A 12,110-nucleotide genomic window follows, 5' to 3' on the forward strand; every position below is an offset into this window, starting at 1 on the left:
GCGAGAGAGAGATCCGTGGGTGTTTGACTGATCTGTCCATGTTCAGTACATTCATCGCAGCCACAGGATAATCCATTGGATGAGTGGACTAATATTCAGCCAATCCTGCTAAAGCCAAATTAGTCCAACACATTTCCATCATATTTCAGAATAAAGCAGCCCTAACAATCTGAGCTCTTGGGATACTGACGGCAAATGACCGGTGAGCCCTGCAGATCCCTGTGATCCAGGGATAAACTTCCCGTGAAGAAGCCTAAGCCTCTTAACTGATACACAAATGAAAGCCAACAACAGGTCACACCGCCTCAGAGGAAACTTTGATTACTGTACCGTCCTCTTCCTGTCACCGGCAGCCAGCGAGGCAGAAAGAACCTGGGCAGCACTGAAGGGACCAAACAATGAGAACATCAAGAGTGACTGAGGTCCGAGCGCTCACCCCCCTCTGCTTCCTCTCTGAGGCTTATGAGAGGACGGCTTCTGTTGAGCAGTGTATGAGTGACCTTAATCATGGGGGATATTTGGGTTTTATTTGGCAGCCATGCAACGCATGCGGTCATCACTGTGTTCGACTGGCAGGCATAAAAATGCGAGGGGGGCAAGGTCGGTTTGCAAAGTGTAATCCATATCATCCCGTTACAGAGGCTGCACATGCCGGCCGCCCCGGGCCAAACAGCATCAAACACATTTTGATGCTGATAATGATGTTGGATTATGCTGTCATCTGATGTAATTTCGGCCTGCGTCAAACGAACAAAAGAGGGATCAACCGGATTCTTTAAAGGGCCTTTTTGTGTTGTTGTTTTTGCAAACTTGATTTCATGTTTATTTCCATGCAGACAAACTTACACACATTTCTGTCTCGGAAACATAAGCACATCCTCGTTCTCCTGCCTCGCAGTGATTCTTATCAACAATGCATATGAAATATCGTGACCCTGTCTGCAGAAGAATGAAACACCTACAGGACTTTATTTTCCCAGGGAAACATTTCATTTAAGTGTAGTTCTCAGAGAGGAGCAGCTCCATTCGTAGATTATTACTAGTCTATCAAGCCTGACACGTCACATTAATTGTTTTCAGCACTTGAAGACGCGAAACGTCTGACCTCCCACGAACAGCGCTGCATCGGAGCAGTTTCCTGGAGTTTTCCCAGGTTTTGTTTGAGATAACCTTTCCAAAGGGAGTCGACTGCAGGTAATTACCACATAAGAGAAGGAAAATACCTGCTTGTCATTTTCTCTTACCTGCTATCACGATTTTCACATCTGAAATCTAGCTCCGCTACCTTTGTTGTGCCGACACGGAGCTCCCAACGTATCCGTGCGCCTGTCGCTATCAGCTCTAATAAAGGTCACAAGAGCCAAATCTGGTGCTTTGCATTAGCTGGCATTTATGGAGTGAAGAGAAAATACAGTGAAAAACATAGGCAACATGCAACAGATGATGTGAAGTCTATTTTTGTCTTTCTTCAGTGCAAACCGCTTAAAAACAGATGAAATCACGCTGTGATCTTCAGCATCAGGGAGAAGATACTCCTCAGTAGCTGCGAGGTATCGTTTGTTAGCACAAACTGAGGAAACATAATAAAGTCGTCGGGATAGCTGCTACTGAGATTTGTGATAGTTATTTGCACCGGAAATGACAATAACAGTATGAAAGCTAAGAAGCTGAAGCTTCTTTCACCTGCTATGAATCTGTGTATCCATCTGGGACCTTTTAGTGAAAGGCTGAAGGTTTGGAGGACACACAGGAAATCCTTTCTGATTCATCAGAATTGATGATACTTAAAAGTCAGCACAATATTGTCCATTAACTTTTTCCATCCATCCATTCAGTTCAATTCAGTTTTATTTATACAGTGTCAAATCACAACAAACCTTTCCTCAAGGTGCTTCATGTTGTAGGTAAAGACCCACAATAATTACAAATAATTCATCCATCCATTCATCGTTTCAGGGTTTTGGGGGGGCTGGACCCTATCTCAGCTGTCATAGGGCAGAGGCAGGGTACACCCTGTACAGGAGGCCAGCCTGTCACAGGGCTAACACACACATCACACCAGGTAACCTAACCCCATTGACTGCATGTCTTTGGACTGTGGGAGGAAACTGGAGAACACACGGGGAGAACATGCAAACTCCACACAGAAAGGCCAGAGGGTGGATTCAAACCCAGGACCTTCTTGCTGCGGGCAGCAGTGCTAACCACTGCGCTGCCCTTACCTTTACACATTACTGTTATTTTTAAATTTAGTAATTTTCTATTTCTTGGAGCTCAGTGTGGCCACATTCAGGAGAGAAGGTGGTTTCACACAGACACAGATTAGTGCAAAGAAACAGACCAGTGAAATGGTAGAATCTCACCAACACTAAAGCACAAACGTCTTGGAGGGTCTGAAGGGCACAGCAGGCGTATTATTGGTCAGATCACTGCATTAAAAGGCTCCAACAGCACAAACAGGCCCACAGGTCCAGTTCAGCCCTTCATCAAATTTCACGTCCACTGCTGTGCTCATCTGTAATGGACCTAATGAAGCATTTTATGCCATTTGTGATTTCCATGATTGAAATATTGTGCTGCTGTTCAGTGGTGCTGGGCAGGTGGGGGAACCCTTAGATCTGGTGTGGTGCAGCAGGGGGATCTGACTCGCCTCAGAATCATTTCTAAAATCGATTTGTGCTGTGAGCTCAGGGGGACTCGTTCCTTTGTGGCCAGCAGAGCTGCTGCTGTGGCTCTGAAGGTTTACTGCTCTCAGCTGCATTTTACAGTATATCAGCAGATGTTACATGAGCCATCATGGCTGCTGTCCAGCCTCTATAGTATAAATGTGGAATAAGGCCAGTGATACTAAAGAGCATCATCGGATTAACTTCAGTGATGTGATGACTGCCACCGTTGGCCTGCCCTCCTTTACCAAAGCTGCAGCCTCCTCAGGTCATACTCACTGACAGCCCAGGATTCCCTCACAGCCTAAATGATCAGCACCTCATTTATTATCAGACATTTCACATCTAACCTTCACGACCGCATCATCTACACACATCCACTCACTGACTGTATTTATTCTTTAACGTCAGGTTTAAATTTCTTCACCTTTTTAAATGAAGCATTTTTAGCACTAAGAGTAATTTTTTTTAAATGTTTTCAAACTGCTTCTAGAAAATTATGTCATGCTTTCAGTTTTTATTTCTCATAAAAAAAGTCTTTTATCCACTTTGTGCAGTCTCGACCTTCACAACTATTTTAAGCGCCGTGATTTTGTGTACTATCAGCTTTTCTTTTACTGTAGACAAACAGTGTATAAATAATTAATGATAATTGTTGCTGGGAGGAAAGTATGAAACTTGGCAGGCTTTCTGAGTGCGTGATGAACAAACAGTGACATGTTGTGAGAACACTCGAGTGTATTAAAGGCAGCTTTGTGTTCTTTCAAGGTAAGTGATTACAGTCTTTAAGCAGGACCGAACGTTCGCTTTAGCTGTCCTTTATTCACTGTTAAGTTGTGTTTGCAGGTGGAGTGCCGGCTGACAGCGTGCGCCTCGGTTACAGCCACGGAACATCAGCAACGTGTTGGCTCGTTGTTACTGCATCTGAGACAATAAAGAATTTAGGATGACTGCAAACTGAGCAGCAGAGCAAACCTTCAGCTTCTGGATGGAGAAGCTGCTGCTGGGAGATCCGTGAAGCTCTGTTTGTTCTCCTTCTCAGTGTGTTCAGTGTTCAGGTGCACGACACCTCTGCACGACACACACACGCATATGCACGCACACACACACACACACACACACCACACACACACACACGCACACACACGCACACACACACGCATATGCAACGCACACGCACACGTACACACACACACGCACACGTACACACGCACGCACGCACACACACGTACACACACACAGACACGTGCACGTATGCACACACGGAGGTGAAAGCAAAAGATCGTGCACCTCAGAGAGGTTCACTGCTGCAGACTTTCTGATGTGGCTGATTATTTACAGCAGCAAACATTAAACTGTCATCACTGCTGCAGCGCTGGAATACTTTTGTGCTTTAGTGTTACCCTGTTGTGGTCACAGAAGAAGCAGCAAGAGACTAACTTTAAGTCCACATGCCCTCTCTGTGCAGAGCTCAAACAGAGTGAACACCACTGCAAATATACTGATATTTCCTTCAGACAGTCCTGACCACCACCCTCTACTTCCTGCACTTGCAAATATTTTGCCTGTTTAGCCAGAGGCCCCGCAACACAACAGTTTTTATAACAACACAAAAATTGCTCCTCCGTGTGTGTGTGTGTGTGTGTGTGTGTGTGTGTGTGTGGTGTGTGTGTGTGTGTGTGTGTGTGTGTGTGTGTGTGTGTGCGGCTTTAGGTTTAAAAAAAAAAATCATTTTTCTATGTGTGTCATATTGTTACTGACACCACGCTGTATTAAATCAGGTTTCTGGTTGATAATATCAGCCAGGCATTGTGCTTAACTGCTCTGCTGTTGGTGAGGAGCAGAGCCAGCTGAAAGCATTTTCCTCAGGCAGTGAGACGCCTGATAATGTTCACTGAGGGGGGAAAAGAAGCCATGTTAAATGGCAAATCTCAAAAAAGATGATTTCAGGATACAACGACAAAATCCCGCTGCTTTAAACACGTTTCAAAGGTGCAGCGTGAAGCTCCCAAGTATGCATCATTTATGCTAAAACCTTTGCTGTAGGCAGAGATTTCTCTGTCTGCCATTTTAATACATATTTACATGCTAAAACATAAGAATTAGAATTCATTAGTGTAATCTGAGGTCTGGATCTAGATCGGGAGTTGTTTTGATTAGTAGCTTTGGGACATTGTTTTTGTAGTGAGTCTGCCGTCTCCTACTTTTGTTTTTCCTTATTTGGCATGACTCTCTGTAATATGGTTGTGCATGAAGACTACTCTCTGCTATCTGAGGCTCTAATTAACAGAGCGTGCATAGTTCCCAGACATATTTGTTGTTTTCGTGTCTTTTCTGCAAAGATGTCAGTGCTGTTTTTATGCACGTGCACTGCCTTCCTTCTGATAATGACTGCAGTCAAGAACCAATGGCATTGTTATGCACAAAAAACATCACTCGCTCACGTCGGTCTCACTTGTAAACCTGCGTGACCTCATCATCAGCCTCTGATTCCTGAAAACTGAGCCTTTATGAAACTCAGAGTGCTGCATTCAGATGACAACTGGTTTCTTGTTTTCTTATTCAGCATGCAGGCGCTAAATAGATCCTGTCACTCACACTTTTTTGAGGAAGTACACTTTTGCCTGTGCAGCAGCTGCCTTTTGTGTTTGAGGTTCACCTACTTCAGAGGAAGTGGTGTGGGGAGAAGACAGTGTTACAACCAGCAGATAAAACAGGATATCCGATGCTGGAACATAAAATTTAGCAAGTGAGGTAGATTTCCCGGCCGTGTCATTTCTGGTATGTAGCTGAAATGAGTAAAACACAGCGAAGTTTGATCAGAAAACTCCAGTGGGATTTGCCTGATGTGGTGGACTCTGCCTGAGAGCACATTTTCTCTGCGTATGTTGTGGGTAAAATTGAAGCCATCATGTCAGTGACATGCATAGCTCCACTCTCTAACTGCCAAACATCAAAGAGCCCCTGATTTCCTCTAACCGAGCATGTTAATTGGTGCTTGATTGATAACTTGAGTTCACAGGCGACAGCAATGTGTCATCTAAAACTGTTTCCAGGGTTGTCTTTGTGAAATCAGCTTAAGAGTGGAAGGAAGAATTACTGGCGGGGCCCATTAAAAAATTGCCAGTGTACACAGTTGCAAATAAGCTGTCACACATTACAAATGAGATTACCTTTTGCAGTTTCCCCTGGAAGTTTGAGATGAGGGGATGCACGGGTAAGACACTAAAATAGCTCAAATCGCTCGGCTTTTATCAGGCGTGCTCGATCTGCAAGTGCTGTTTATGCTTTCTTCATGCACGCTGAAAAAAGTCTCCTCACAGCTTGGAGCACAATGTAATCAGCTGCAGTGAAGTAAGAATTATGGGTGGAAAGATAGAGCTCGGAGTGAATGGTTCTATTTTACATTCGGCTCCAACAAGGACTTCTTTCAATGTTTCATTACCCCTCCTCACTGAAATGAATCGCCCCCACCACACTCACTTTTAACACAGATAAGACCGACTATCTGAATGCACTGGCACATGCAAACACGTCAATATTATGAGTGACAACAGCTCTGAGAGCAGAATCAGGTGGAAAGCAGTTATTGGATTTGCATGCCAATCACGAGCATGCAAACTAATTGTCTAGTTGCATGGCGGAGATCGCTGAGGTCAAAGCCCACATGAAGAGAGGCCTTTGTTGGCGGCGGCCGGCTCGTACCGGACATCAGAAGCGGTTTGAGCTTTGACAGACGAGAAGCAGTGAAGCCGAGGATAACGAGTGCTCGGCCATTATGAACTACACGATGCTGGAGTGTTATTCAAATAACAGCATTTAATAGAACATTTTCCAAAAATGTGGCATGCCATTAGTAACAAAATATCAGTTCGACGTTTCTTCAGGGTGTTAAAGAGGCCCCGGTGTGGAGCGCACGTCCAATCAGAACCAACATCAAAGGCATTAGCTGCACATTACTGACAGATTGCACAGGTCAGCAGTTTCTCTCAGATCAAATCTGCTGTTTCTTGTGGATTTGGGTGCTGAATTAAAATATGAGTGACTGCTGTTGCCATGTATTTAAGTTTTTTTTACAGTATATATATTTGGCACTTATGTACATTTTTTAGATGAGTTTTGATCATAAACTGTAAGCTGATGCCTTCTCATATCACTGTATTTCGCCTTTGTCCATTACTTAATTAAAAATCAGAAAAGGTCACTATAGAGAAGACCTCATATGAAAGGTTTTATTAGAAAAGCGTAGCAGGTTATTCCGCCTCAGTTCAATGCCGAACAGATCCTGAAGTGCTGAGAGCCCAGCCTGCTGCTCCGCAGGGATAATGTGACATGGAGAACGTCACTTTCATTAATTCCCAAGAATATATGAAATGTCATCACTTGTCTGTCTGTGGATGTCTCACAACTTACTGAATGAGTTACCAGAGCAGGGCTCTGATAGAGGAAATGCAGCCATTACATGCCTGAGTCACAGTACTCTCAGCAGCATATTGTGAAAGACTTGCTGACATGTGCTTAAAAACATGCTAGTGTACTTTGCAGCATTAAAAATGTCCTGCTACCAGGAAGGTCAAATAAAGATATCATTAAATTTGAAAATCTGACAGCTGCATTTCACACTCTGTACGTTTGAACCCAACTTCATGCGGCTGGACGAAGAGCTGAGGACGAGGGAGAGTTAGCGCCTCTCCTGCTGTTACTCCACAGGTCAGAACGGCTTTGGGGTATTTCTGGTTTCAGCGCTGACCTTAGAACTGATCTCAGAGCACATCATGGAAACTAGAGCCAACCAACAATTTTAGGTTTCAGTTTCAGCAGAAATCCAAATCATTATTTCAGAAGTATTTTAGCTGTAAAATACACTGATCAGGTAAGCATGACAGGTGACGTGGGTAACACTGATTAGCTCTTCATCATGGCTCCTGTTAGTGGGTGGGATACATCAGGGAGCAGGTGAACATTTTGTCCTCAAAGCTGATGCAGGAAAAATGCCAAAGAGCCAAACTGTGATGGTTAGGCGACTGGGTCAGAGCATCTCCAAACCTGCAGCTCCTGTGGGGGTGTTCCAGTCTGCAGGGGTCAGTATCTATCAAAGGTGGTCCAAGGAAGGAACAGCAGTGAAACCAGCGACGGGTCACGGGCAGCAGAGGCTCACTGATGCACGTGGGGAGTGACGGCTGGTCCGATCCAACAGTCGAGCTTTTGCAGCTCAAAGTGCTGAAAAAGTTACTGCTGGTTCTGATAGGAAGGAGTCAGAACACACAGTCCATCACAGTTTGTTGTGTTTGGGGCACAGAGCAGTCAGGGTGCCCATGCTGACCCCTGTGACCTGCTGAAAGCACCAACAATGGGCATCAGAATTGGACCACAGAAGAAGAAGGTGGCCTGGTCTGAGGAATCACATTTTCTTTTACATGAGTGGGGATGGCCGGGTGCATTGTGTCACTTACCTGGGGAACACCTGGCACCAGGATGCACTATGGGAAGAAGGCCGGCTGGCAGAGGCAGAGTGATGCTTTGGGCTGCTGGGAGACATTGGGTCCTGCCATCCATGTGGATGTTACTTTGACACGTACACCTGCCTAAGCATTGTTACAGACCATGTGGACCCTTTCATGGAAACGGTGTTTCCCTGATGGCTGTGACCTCTGTCAGCAGGATAACGCTCCCTGCCACCAGTGTTAATTTTGACAGCAAACTCTGATTTAGTTTTAGTCATAGTCTTTTGACAAAAAAATGTCATTTAGTTTAGTCATAATTTAGTATCTGAATAATTTTAGTTTTAGTCGACGAATTATGGTAAGAATATAGTCGACTAAATCTACAGGCGATTTAGTGACTAAATATAAAGGGTGTAAAATGTAAATGCTTTTTCTTCAGTTCCCTTGAATTAGTCATTATACACACTACACAAAACTAAACATTTATTAAAAGTTATGGAATATTATTAATAATATAAACATTAGCGTTTCACCTGCTTCCCACACACCTGATCATTAACACCACCTTACTGAGATAATCCGAGCGTTTTACCGCAGGACGCTCTGAAAGGTACAGGGCAGTGTTCAGGACTAAGATTATAAAGGCTAATCCACCGCGGTGTGGAGATTTTCTCTGAACACAAACTGGGAAAAACACTTTACCCTGCATGACATTAAAATGCTGACCTTTGCATGGAGATCTGGGTGACTGGTTTGCAGTTGTCGATTTGTCGTGTTTTTACTGAGATAGTCGCCCCACATGGTTTACACATCGTTTAGTTTGTCACAACGTCAAAGGACAAATGTGTTCATACATCGGCTCTTCTCTTTCTCCCTGCTGACATTGTTTACATCACTTAGTTCTATCGGAATTAACGACCAATCACAGGCTAGTTTGGTCTTCCCGGGTTTAGAGCAAATTTGCGCATCTGTGCGTTGATTGGATGTTTTCCTAACTGGTCCCGCCCTTTCACAAAATTAAATCAGTTCTGATTGGATGTTGTCCCGCCAAGTTTCATTCATTGACGAAAGTGTCAATTAATTTCATTATTGTTTTTATCATTTTAGGTAGTTTTTATTTAGTTATCATCTCGTTATGAAAAAAAAAGGGTCATTTACGAAAACTATGATGAAAATATTTCATCAACGAAATTAACACTGCCTGCCACAAAGCAAACATGGTTCAGGAATGGTTTGAGGAGCACAACAATGAGTTTGAGGTGTTGACTTGGCCTCCAAATTCCCCAGATCGCAGTTCAATCGAGCATGGGATGTGCAATCCATGGAGGCCCCACCTCACAGCTTCCAGGACTTAAAGGATCTGTTGATAACATCTTGGTGCAGATACCACAGCACAGCGTCAGGGCTCCAGTGGAGTCCGTGCCTCGATGGGTCAGGGCTGTTTTCGCAGCAAAGGGGACCAACGCAGCATCAGGCGATGGTTGTGGTGGTTGATCAGTGTACATGTGAAAATGGAACATTCTCAATAAGGTAACTATATTAACACCTGAGTTGCTCTGATGTCCTGTAACTGAATGCACAAAGGCTGGAGTAGCTACTCACAATATTAATACAATAGCAAATAAAAGTCAAGGGAAACTGGAAATTTTGCCAAACAAACCACAAACAAGAGTATTAATGCTTTCTGCATTTCAGTATTTCATCGCGGGTCAAATGTATGAAAGAGGTTACTCACAGCAAGGAGATCAAGAGCAAAGAATAACTGTCATTCTTCTAGAAATGAATCTGTTTCAGAGGACACAGCTGTGTTTTCGATCAGGGTCATGTTATCAAACATATTTGATCCTCAGAGGCTCAAACAAAGGCTGGAAAATAAATAAACAGTTGATTTGTTGCACAGTAGCTTCAAAACAATGTACAGTAACCATGGACATGGTTGTATATTATACAATATATGTATCATATACATATACTGTATCATAGACAACATATGTACAGTATCATATATATATACTATCATATATTGTTGTATATGATAGTATAAGAATTCCCCACTCGCCCTGTAGGCGGTCTTTGCCCTCCAAGCTCGGGTCCTCTACCAGAGGCCTGGGAGCTTGAGGGTCCTGCGCAGTATCTTAGCTGTTCCCAGGACTGCGCTCCTCTGGACAGAGATCTCGGATGTTGTTTCAGGAATCTGTTGGAGCCACTCTCCCAGTTTGGGGATCACTGCCCTGAGTGTTCTTGATTACCACGGGGACCACTGTTACCTTTCCACCTTCCACATCCTCTCATACAAGGTCTTGAATAATCAGGCCCCATCTTATCTCAAAGACCTCATAGTACCATATCACCCCAACAGAGCACTTCGCTCTCAGACTGCTGGCTTACTTGTGGTCCTAGGATACTTAAGAGTAGAATGGGAGGCAGAGCCTTCAGCTTTCAGGCCCTCTTCTGTGGAACCAGCTTCCAGCTTGGATTCAGGAGACAGACACCCTCTCTATTTTTAAGATTAGGCTTAAAACTTTCCTTTATGATCAAGCTTATAGTAGGGCTGGATCAGGTGACCCTGAACCCTCCTTAGTTATGCTGCTACTGTATAGGCCTAGGCTGCTGGGGGGGTTCCCATGATGATTTCTTTTCATTCACCTTATTTACTCTGTTTATACCCCACTCTGTATTTAATCATTAGTTATTATTAATCTCTGTCTCTCTTCCACAGTGTGTCTTTGTCCTGCCCCCCCCCCCCCCCCCCCCCCCCCCTCAGCAGATGACCCCCCCCCCCTCCCTGAGCCTGGTTCTGATGGAGGTTTCTTCCTGTTAAAGGGAGTTTTTCCTTCCCACTGTCACCAAGTGCTGCTCATAGGGGGTCGTTTTGACTGTTGGGTTTTCTCTGTATTATTGTGGGGTCTTTACCCACAATACAAAGCTCCTTGAGGCGACAGTTTGTTGTGATTTGGCGCTATATAAATAAAATGAATTGAATTGAGTCCTCTCTAGCTCTTCTCTGAGCCCTTGGTATTTAGCGAGCTTCTCGTGTTCTTTCTTCTTGATGTTGCCATCACTTGAGACTCCTACATCTATCACTACGGGCTTCTTCCTCTGCCTGTCCTTCACTACGATGTCTGGTTGGTTAGCCATCACCAGTTTGTCTGTCTGTATCTGGGAGTCCCACAGGATCTTAGCTCGGTCATTCTTAGCCACCCGTGGGGATGGTGGAGAATAACTGTTTTTGCAATGTCACTATCAAAAAAATCAAAAGATTAAAAAAATAGTGTTTTTTTAACACTTATATAGAGCAGAACCATCTTTACTTCATTGTTATTTACATGCATATAAACTGTGTGGGGCCTAGTGTGAGCCTTTTCAGGTACAGGTGGTTGTTTTGTCAGGTGTAAACTGTACTGGGATATGATGCACATAACTAAAACAACATGAGCACAAACACATGCGTGCAACCGTCTGAAAGTGAGAGAGGAAGCTCATATTACTGAACACAGAAATCATGGTGTATGGTGTATGAGGCCTTTTTCACTTATTCAAACTATACCTGAACCTATTACTACTGTCTGCCACTGTCATACTTAGAGTTAAGGTGGGTAATATTTCATCATGTACCAGTAATATTTACTGTACAAAAGGGTGGTAACTTGGATCATAGTTAAGAAAAGACTCTAATGAGCTGCGGCTCAGTCTCACAGTTCCACACTGCAGACAGTGCGTGACAGGACGTGGGGGCACTGCAGCATACAACACGCAGAGTTTGAATTGAATCTGTTCACATTATAAAATGTACCAATTCACACCTCACTGGTTGACTGCTCCAAGTTAGGACTGAAACTTGCTGAGCTGCTTCCTTTTTAACCAGCACCTTGCAAAGTCCTTTGTCCACTAATCTTTAGGCTGCTTAAGAAAATCTCTGTAACGAGAAATTATGATACAAGCAGAAGGTTCCCTGTGTGGACCTGCTGGTTCTGCATGGCCGTTTAACCCAGACTGTATT

This window comes from Archocentrus centrarchus, chromosome 4 (genome assembly GCF_007364275.1).
Source record: "Archocentrus centrarchus isolate MPI-CPG fArcCen1 chromosome 4, fArcCen1, whole genome shotgun sequence".
Classification (NCBI taxonomy): Eukaryota; Metazoa; Chordata; class Actinopteri; order Cichliformes; family Cichlidae; genus Archocentrus; species Archocentrus centrarchus.